At 31.7% G+C, this 8,777-nt stretch overlaps 1 protein-coding gene across 3 annotated transcripts in view; it reads left to right on the top strand.

Moving 5' to 3' along the window:
* Window positions 1-5,391: 5,391 nt before the first annotated feature.
* Window positions 5,392-8,777, top strand: part of LOC125048990 (contactin-associated protein-like 2) — a 42,847-nt gene continuing 39,461 nt past the window's right edge. For 2 of the 3 annotated variants that reach the window (XM_047647984.1, XM_047647982.1), the window contains exon 1: window positions 6,394-6,654. The gene's annotated coding sequence lies outside the window, so the exon portion shown is untranslated. Of the gene's footprint in view, window positions 5,429-6,393; window positions 6,655-8,777 lie in introns of those variants that run through there. The other variant, XM_047647983.1, reaches the window with a different exon arrangement.

The raw sequence follows: 8,777 nt of genomic DNA, 5'->3' as shown, positions 1-8,777 counted from the left end.
CGTTGATGTTCTCATTTCGTTGATGCTTTTTAAACCTCTAACTTTTCCCATCTCTTTACCTACTAAAACTGGTCCTCTGCCCAACTTGACAGTCGACTGGCGTTGCTCTTGGTATAAATACAAAACTAATAATAACAAAATATTAACGTGTTTGATACCTACTTTTGGAATAAAGGTATTAATTCATTAAAATTACGCTAATTGAATATTACAAAGAATGTATGAAATATATATTCTCACGCCGTTAAAATTATAGACATTATCACAGGACCACACACTTTCTATATTACGTGTACACAAGTGTTGATAAAGAATGAGGGAGCTACGTGTCTTTAACATTGTACTAGTTATCATAAAACAAGAATGTTGTACGTGTTCGAATGTGTAAATAGTACCAAATGCGAGGCGCTTTGTATGAGAACTATGTATGGAAATGTTCAGTGGAATGCGTGAAAAAATTCCTTCTTTTAATTCTCGTTTAAAATTTCTCTATTTATAATGAATCCATTGTAGTGCATTTTCTCTAAGACTTTAAGTTTGCGTGTAACCTTTGCTCGCAAATTTTTTGTATAACTTTGAATGAGAAACAATCCCACCATACATATTATGTTCGGCTTAGACAGCGTTTAGAATATTAGCCGGTTTTGGGGTAAGATTCAGAAACGAAACTTAGCGCAAAATCTGATTCCCGTGCGTCAAAAATGTATTAGATTTTTGCATACGGGATCTATAGTTCACGCTAAGTCTCATTTTTGAATTGATTAAGACCTAGTAGTCTTTGCAAGAAGGAAGTAAAAATAACTAAGATTACAATATGCAAGACAAAAACTTTCGATACCTTCGTCGACTTCAACAAAACATAACTGCATAGAATTATATCTCAATAGGTCCACGGATCGCTACTTAACTAAAAACTTAAGAGTTTTCAATGTGATAAATTATTATTATATTTGCTTTTGAAGGGTAAGTCATAGTTCGCGCAGACTCGTTTCTGAATCCTACCCATATTTGTGCTGTGAAATTCTGTTGTGAAGAAAAACGCTTTTTACCGGATTAAAGTTATGTATTATTATTATAAATTTACAACTATTTGACATAATTTTAAATTTATCCGACGTTTCGCGTGCTTTACAGCGTGCGTGGTCACGGTGACTGAAGACAAAAGATGTTGAATGTCAAAAGGTATCACAGCTGCAGAGAAAGTTGCCTTATCTGTATTTGTTTCCCCGGAGTTGGTATCGACTAAAAGATGGAGGGTTTTGGCAAAAATGGTTCACGGTGTCCTCTATTTTCGCGGATTGTTTTTCTTTAGAAGAGAAACAATCCGCGAAAATAGAGGATAAATTTAAAATTATGTCAAATAGTTGTAAATTTATAATAATAATACATAACTTTAATCCGGTAAAAAGCGTTTTTCTTTAAATGTGTAAAGGTTATGTAAATCAAAGACAATACTATGTGCAATTCTGTTGTGATTTTGATTTATTCTCGTTGATACATTATATTCAGTATGTATACGTACTGTCATTAATGCTGTGTACTTGAAACCTAACACTGTCCATTTCGTCTGGAGTATGTAGGTCGATTGTGACAGTGGATGAACACGGATAGACCGGCATCACATCCGTCACTCGTATAAAATTATTTAGTTGCATTGTTGTAAAACACGGTAAAAAATATGCGACATGACAAGGTCCGATAAGCAACAATTTTAGACTTAAACAAAATAAACGATAAGATTGTAGATGTTCTAGTTAGAATAGCTCAACTATTCTAATCTCCGTCGCAATATCTATCTATTTAATTTAAGTTAGGTAGCCAACAGTTTTTTTAATAAAAAAGGTCTACAATTATATTTATTGTCAAAGAATCCTTATAAACGATAAAACCTATCTTAGTAAAATAAACTACTTATAAAAATGATATACATTTTTGTAAATGTTAAATTGAGAAAATTAAACTGGGCACAAATTATATTTAAATACCAATTGTTTATTTTGATAGACATATCGCTAGTTGCATTTAAGATATTGCGACAATTGATAATCTTAATATATATAAATTACAGGTCGCGTTGTTTGTCCGCTATGAACTCCTAAACTGCCGAACCGATATCAATCAAATTTGCTCACCGTGTGTAGTTTGATCTAACTTAAAAGATATGATAGCTTACATCTCAATTTATACCCGCAATATTATTTTATTGCAAAATATTTGTTTATTATTTGATAGTCACAATTCTAACAGATGGCGCTGTGTTGAAAGTACCAACGTTTCACATAAGCTACAATTTAATGGCATTACTATCAAAAAAGCATGGTGGTCCCCATGAGTGGTGTTCTCCTACCGTTTCCCTTGAATAGTATCTTACTATGTAACAAAAACCTTAGCCACAGCAACGCTTGGCCGATCTGCTAGTTATTTTATAAATTTGTTCAAGTGACTCATCGTAAGTCCAAACATTTTATACTGGTGTCACGTAAAAAACTTGTCTAGTATCCCAGGTCCGAATAAATTAAATACACTGAAATATCGCTTATGCAACAATTAGTGACGAATAACGAAATACTGCAATTCAATGCATTTATATCGTCAATAAATGCTAATTGATTATAGCATCATTATTGTACGCTTTTTATTAATTATTTACAAATTTGGAAATACTATTTCGTAATGCGCATTTATCGTTGGTCGTAGGACACATATGCAATATAATTGACCAATATATTAAAAAAATTAAACAAAATAAATCAGTACCAGTGTCCATACAGCTGGTGCTTTCATCGCTCAACATATATAAGTATCGCAATACAGCCTAGTTATGCTTCCAGCATTAAAAGACCAAACAAAATATTTATTTTAGTTTACAATATACTTTTTACGTATGTAAATAAGATTCTTTAATATTACAAAATAAAATAAAATCTTTATAATATATTTTGTTTTTAAAGCTGGTAAGCGGAATTTAAATTGAAAAAATAATTATAAAATCAGTTAAACTCAATATAAAGCATACGTTATAATACGATTTCCTGAATCCCTATGAGATCTGAAATACTTATAAACTTGTACAAACTTTACGATAGCTCTGACTAGTATAGATCTATACGCCCATTCCACCAAGCGCTTCTATACAGTAATATAGTTGTTGATATAACTCACCTTCACTGTTGTATTAATCAGAAATACGCAATAAATTTCAAAAATATATTTACATTTAAGAGTTAATTAATGATTTGCTGCGTCCAAAACATAAATAATTTTAGTTAAATCGATGAAAGCGTGCATAATTCAGTAAAAAGAATTGTGAGGAAAGTTGATAAACGAGTTCACGACGCTATGAATACAATACAGCAAAAAATTAAGCAAATAATCGTCGCCTTCACGAATTTCGTAACTCGATAAACATAATCAGGTAACGCCTTTATTAAATAACGTTGTATGGATACTGTAATATTTTTGTCCTTTAAACGTGTTGAAGCTGGTGTTTTTTAAACGGTTTTATTTAGCTCACCCCGTTTGTTTTATTTATTCTTGGGTCAAATTTAGTAATTCAAATTTCACCCACTTCCTGTCAACCGATTAATCTGAAATTTTGTATACACTTTGGATTTTGGTGACAATACAATAAACTAAATAAATAAAATAAAAATAAATAAATATTATATAATATATAAATATATATTATATATATTATATAACATTATATTAAAAACTGTATCTATTTTATTAATTAAATATATATTATATTTATATTATAGAATTGATTTATTTATATAAACTAACGGGCAAGGAACCTTGCAATAATGAAGCACTAAATGAATTAAACAGAATGCGAAATAAAAACTAAAAACTAGAAAATAAAAATAGGTAAAAAAACTTTTTAAGTTAAACGGTTTTATGTTAAACATACATTGCAATGTTTAAGATAAATGTACTAAAAACCAAAAAATAATAAAATAGATACAGTCGTGGGAATTATAAACATATGCATAGACTAGACTAAAATAAAACCGTGGGGCATGTCAATTGTCTACAATCGTTGATTAAAATGTTTGTTTTGTAATGTTACACTATAATTAGGCAGTTGTTCAAGCGACAACGATGGACGTGTGATAAGTAGGGCTAGAATGTGGAAACAAGCTAGCAAGCTCGATTATAAGCGAGTTTTAGGGTTTCATAGTGGTGAGCGAGTAGTACTTTTATCATATGTTTTGTCGATTAAAGACAAACTACGAGCAGTGAAACGATTCCTCGCCAGCCAGCAGTGTGAATGTCCAACGATAAACTAGTTGAAACATCTCTTTTATTTACATGGAGTGTATAACTATTGGAATTTCCATGAGCAAGAAAATAGTAAGTAATTTCCTGACCGTCTGCGGGCCAACTGCCTATTTTAACGACGAATTAAACGATTCTTCTATCGCACATTAAGTCGATAATTTGTAGACAATTGACGTGCCCCACGGTTTTATTTTAGTCTAGTCTATGCATATGTTTATAATTCCCACGACTGTATCTATTTTATTATTTTTTGGTTTTTAGTACATTTATCTTAAACATTGCAATGTATGTTTAACATAAAACCGTTTAACTTAAAAAGTTTTTTTACCTATTTTTATTTAAACCATACACTTAGACTAAGAGTACTTACACGAAACTTAACAGTTTTAAGGCCGATTTACATTATCTTAGTGTTTAGGAGAGTGCTTTAGTACAACTTGAAAGGCAAGTTCTTTAGAGTAGCGTTTACTAAAGCAAGTAGCGTTTACATGTTTCAACTAAAGTACTATCCTAAAGCACTCTCCTAAACACTAAGATAATGTAAATCGGCCTTTAGAGATCTCAGTCATAATTGAAACATTTTACAAAAGTGTAATAATAAATATCGAAATCAGTGGCGCTACAACCTTTTTTAGGTCTAGGCCTCAAATTTCTGTATTTGTTTCATGATGCCTCTTGTGGCTGACACAGGCCATCGACGTTTTGTATGTCACGCAAGCAAATTTTTTCACTATTCTTCTTCACCGATCGAGCGAATGTTAAATGCGCACATAGAAAGAAAGTCCATTGGTGCACAACCCGGGATCGAACCTACAACCCCAGGGATAAGTGTCGCACGCTGAAGCCACTAGGCCAACACTGCTGTATAAGATAATATAAAGTTTATCGTAAATATGCTTTTTATTCACCTGTAAATTTTATTTAGCTAGTATAGTTTCATTTGTTTTTTTTGTAAATATAGAGATAATACTATCTTAACAATCATCAAACCGCTGTGTCTGTCCCATTGGGGTCATACTGCAATCGCGTCATTTTATGCTGGAGATGCTAAAGTATAATTGTCTTTTATTGCCAATTAAGCATTCGTGGTCAATATGCTTCATGAACTGCATCTCGTGATACACTGTCGTATCCCATTTAAAGAGTAAGTTTTATTTAATTTTTATTTTACATAGTAGTTCGTTAGTGGGCAAGAATTGTTAGATGTTATGAGTCAATTTTGGGAGTTTTCCTACTAGAAGAATCCCCAAAACTCAATACCTTGCCAAGTTGCTTGCATACTGACCGATCTTGTTCTTCTTTATGTATCTCGCTGTCGACGTTTTGAGTGGTAAACGCTAACGAAAAGTCAAGTTATGATTTCATTGACTTTTCGTTCGAAGTAAAAGAATTGTAAGACTAAAAATTTTGTACCTTTTGCGGTTATTCTGATCTTAACGTATTATATGTTAGCATTTTTAATTTTTACTAATTTAACTATCAACGCATATTACATATGACAACATCTATGTTTCTTACAAGTATGTATTATTAATAATCCTCAATACCTGTAGAAATAAAGTGGTTATCCAGTCAAAAGACTCCTTAAAAACAATTATGACGCTGAAAACCATGTAAAACATTTTATTAAAACTACACAACAAAGAAAGAAAAATGTTTTTCAACAATTTGAATCTCGGACCTACGTAATTCGAAAGCAAGTTATATAAATGAGTTAATAATATAATTAGTTAGACTTTTCATTTTAAACTCTTTAATTAACAATTACACGATCAGAATCATCTAGCCGATAGATAATTATTTGTTGATTTTGTTAAATATTACGTAAAATGTTTTATAACAATTTTGATATAAATTGTATGAATAACAAAATGCCTTTATTTCCTCTTGACAGCTAAAAAATATATTGATAATCGAAATATACTAGTTTAATAGGACCCTATTAAACCTAGTATACAATGTTTATTATGAAGTCGATTCTATACTGAAATTATCGGTTAGTCCCGCAAACATTATTTAAAGTATGACAAAGTTTTGCTCTACAATAGTGTTCCCTCGGGCCGGCAATAGGTCTGACCCACGACAATTTGTAGGTGTTATTATGTATGACAGTTGGCCTCGCCTCAGTGCGCCGCGATTGACTACACGGGAGGCGTCACTCGTAACCGTTCGAAATTTAAAAAAATCCGTGCGCTTTTTAGTCTATGTCACTGAAAAATTGGCGGTAATAGTTTTCGCACAGTCAACTGTCAATATATTGTGAAATTTATTTATTTTTAGTGATGCCTGATAATTGTAGTGATTTTAAGTTAAGTTTAATGTGTTGTTAAAATTGGTTTACACAGAGACATTGTCCGGCGTTCCGAAAATGTAAGTTACAAACATTATAAAAAAAAATAATGCTTTAAATATATTTTCTTTAAACGATTCAAGACCTGTTCTTAACTAACTACCTATTTAGTCAATAAATTTGCTATATATTTATCAATAACTTGGTTATCAATTATTTATCAATAGGTCAAGGCTTTGCCACTTTAACCTTGTAATACAGGAAGAATGCATTTTATTACTAAGAGTTTGAAATATCAAAGTTCGATTATAAATAATATTCTTAATAGCAATTTCGATATCTCCTTTCGAACACACCAATGTGTTAACCCGAAATCATCTTGAAACGAAGCGGTTACTTGAGCCAATTTAGCAGCATTCACCGACCAGATACATCTGACCTCTTACATTCATGTCACCCCAAGCAACAAATACTAAAATAACCCAGCGGGATAGTTCAACTTACACTGACCGTGGTTTAGCCAACGTGCCGTTGTGTGAGTCTACTGATTCTACGCTTCCGCTCTATACCCTATGCTGAAATTGAGCAACGTGTAAAACGTGCTTTAAAATCATAGACAAAAGGTTCAATGTCAATTGAAGTAGAATTTACTATGCGAGTGGAAGATACTTTTAGGGAAATTACGTTGGAAACTAGCTTTTATATGCAGTTCTGATGAGTTCGATAGACCATTAATTATGCAACTAAATTTATGAAATTCTGACGTAATAATGCCACACCTATTAGGTGAAAGCTTGAAATTTCTTTTCAATTTTATTCACTATAGCCTTTAACCCGCTTAATGACTTAAATGTCTATTCGGATAAGTAAACAAAAAAAATATTTTGAATAAGTAAACAAAACTTTTAACGTAAAATTTTTATAATTATAAAATCGACATCCAGATTTGGAAAAAATACATCATGATAATATTTCGAATTTAACAAATAATGTACAATCCAGAGGTCCTAGGGTTCATATCCGTCAAAAAAATTTCAGAAATAAATACCCCATGCCTCATTAACGTGTTATGGAGCTTTAAACAGGTTGACATGTGTCTAACAGGAGACATTCAACCTGTTCAACCTGGAGAATTTAAATTAAAATACATGTATTTCTTATATACAGGGTGGCCAAAAAGTCGTGGATCAAACGCAAATAGGGGATAGATGAGGCCATCAGCGGCAAAAAATTGTTCTACGGAAGGTCTCTAAGGTCCAACCCCTGCAGAGTTATGATTTATTTTGGTTTTTATATGAAAATTGACTTTTTTTACTAATTCTTATTAAAATTCGAAAAAATCTACATCCTGTATCTTTTTCATAATATTATCCACTAAATTGGTACTAATGAGTTCTTGCGTTAGACATACTATTTATAGTTGTTTATTGAGGGTATTCAAGATAATATTAAGTGATACGATATAACATTTTTTCAAATCATAAATTTTTCTTTACTTAGCCGCTGATGACCTCATCTATCCCCTATTTGCGTTTGATCCACGACTTTTTGGCCACCCTGTATATAGGGCAAAAATCGTTATATGTCGAATTTTGCATGTAGAACCACTATGGGACGTTTTCGGAACCGACCTTTGACGCGATCATAATTGCTCTACAGTTGGACAGTGCACAAAGACAATGCAGTGTTTCCCAACGTGCGGCCCACGCTCCAGAAGGGGGCAATTTGATTGACTTTGACATAACTAAAAATAGGAATTACGTTTTAAAATAATAGAACCAACCCTAAAATGTATTAAATATAAGTATATCTTATATGTATTGACTACTTGTATTATTAGGAGAATTAAATGTATTAAACGATATTCTCATTCCTCTGGCTCAGCGACGCAAAATGTCTTGGCTTGATATGTTATCTGCTACAGCTGAAAGCCAGAAATTGGAGGAAAGTATTAAACGATAATTAATTTTTATATTTATGCTACAAGTCTGGCAGTTGGTGCCAAGTCATAATAATCGAGTATCATTAAGTATTAGTATTCATCGCTTTTGACTACCCTTTCGCTTAATGTTTACAAGCGTATTTGTAAAGCGCTTTACGAAATTTTTATTATAATTATATCAAATTTATTTCCAACACACAAATATACAGTACTTACAATATTCTTAACCTTCATAGTAATAATAGAAGTAATTAAAACAAG

This window comes from Pieris napi, chromosome 4 (assembly GCF_905475465.1).
Source record: "Pieris napi chromosome 4, ilPieNapi1.2, whole genome shotgun sequence".
Classification (NCBI taxonomy): Eukaryota; Metazoa; Arthropoda; class Insecta; order Lepidoptera; family Pieridae; genus Pieris; species Pieris napi.
This window is presented reverse-complemented; position numbering and strand designations above follow the sequence as displayed.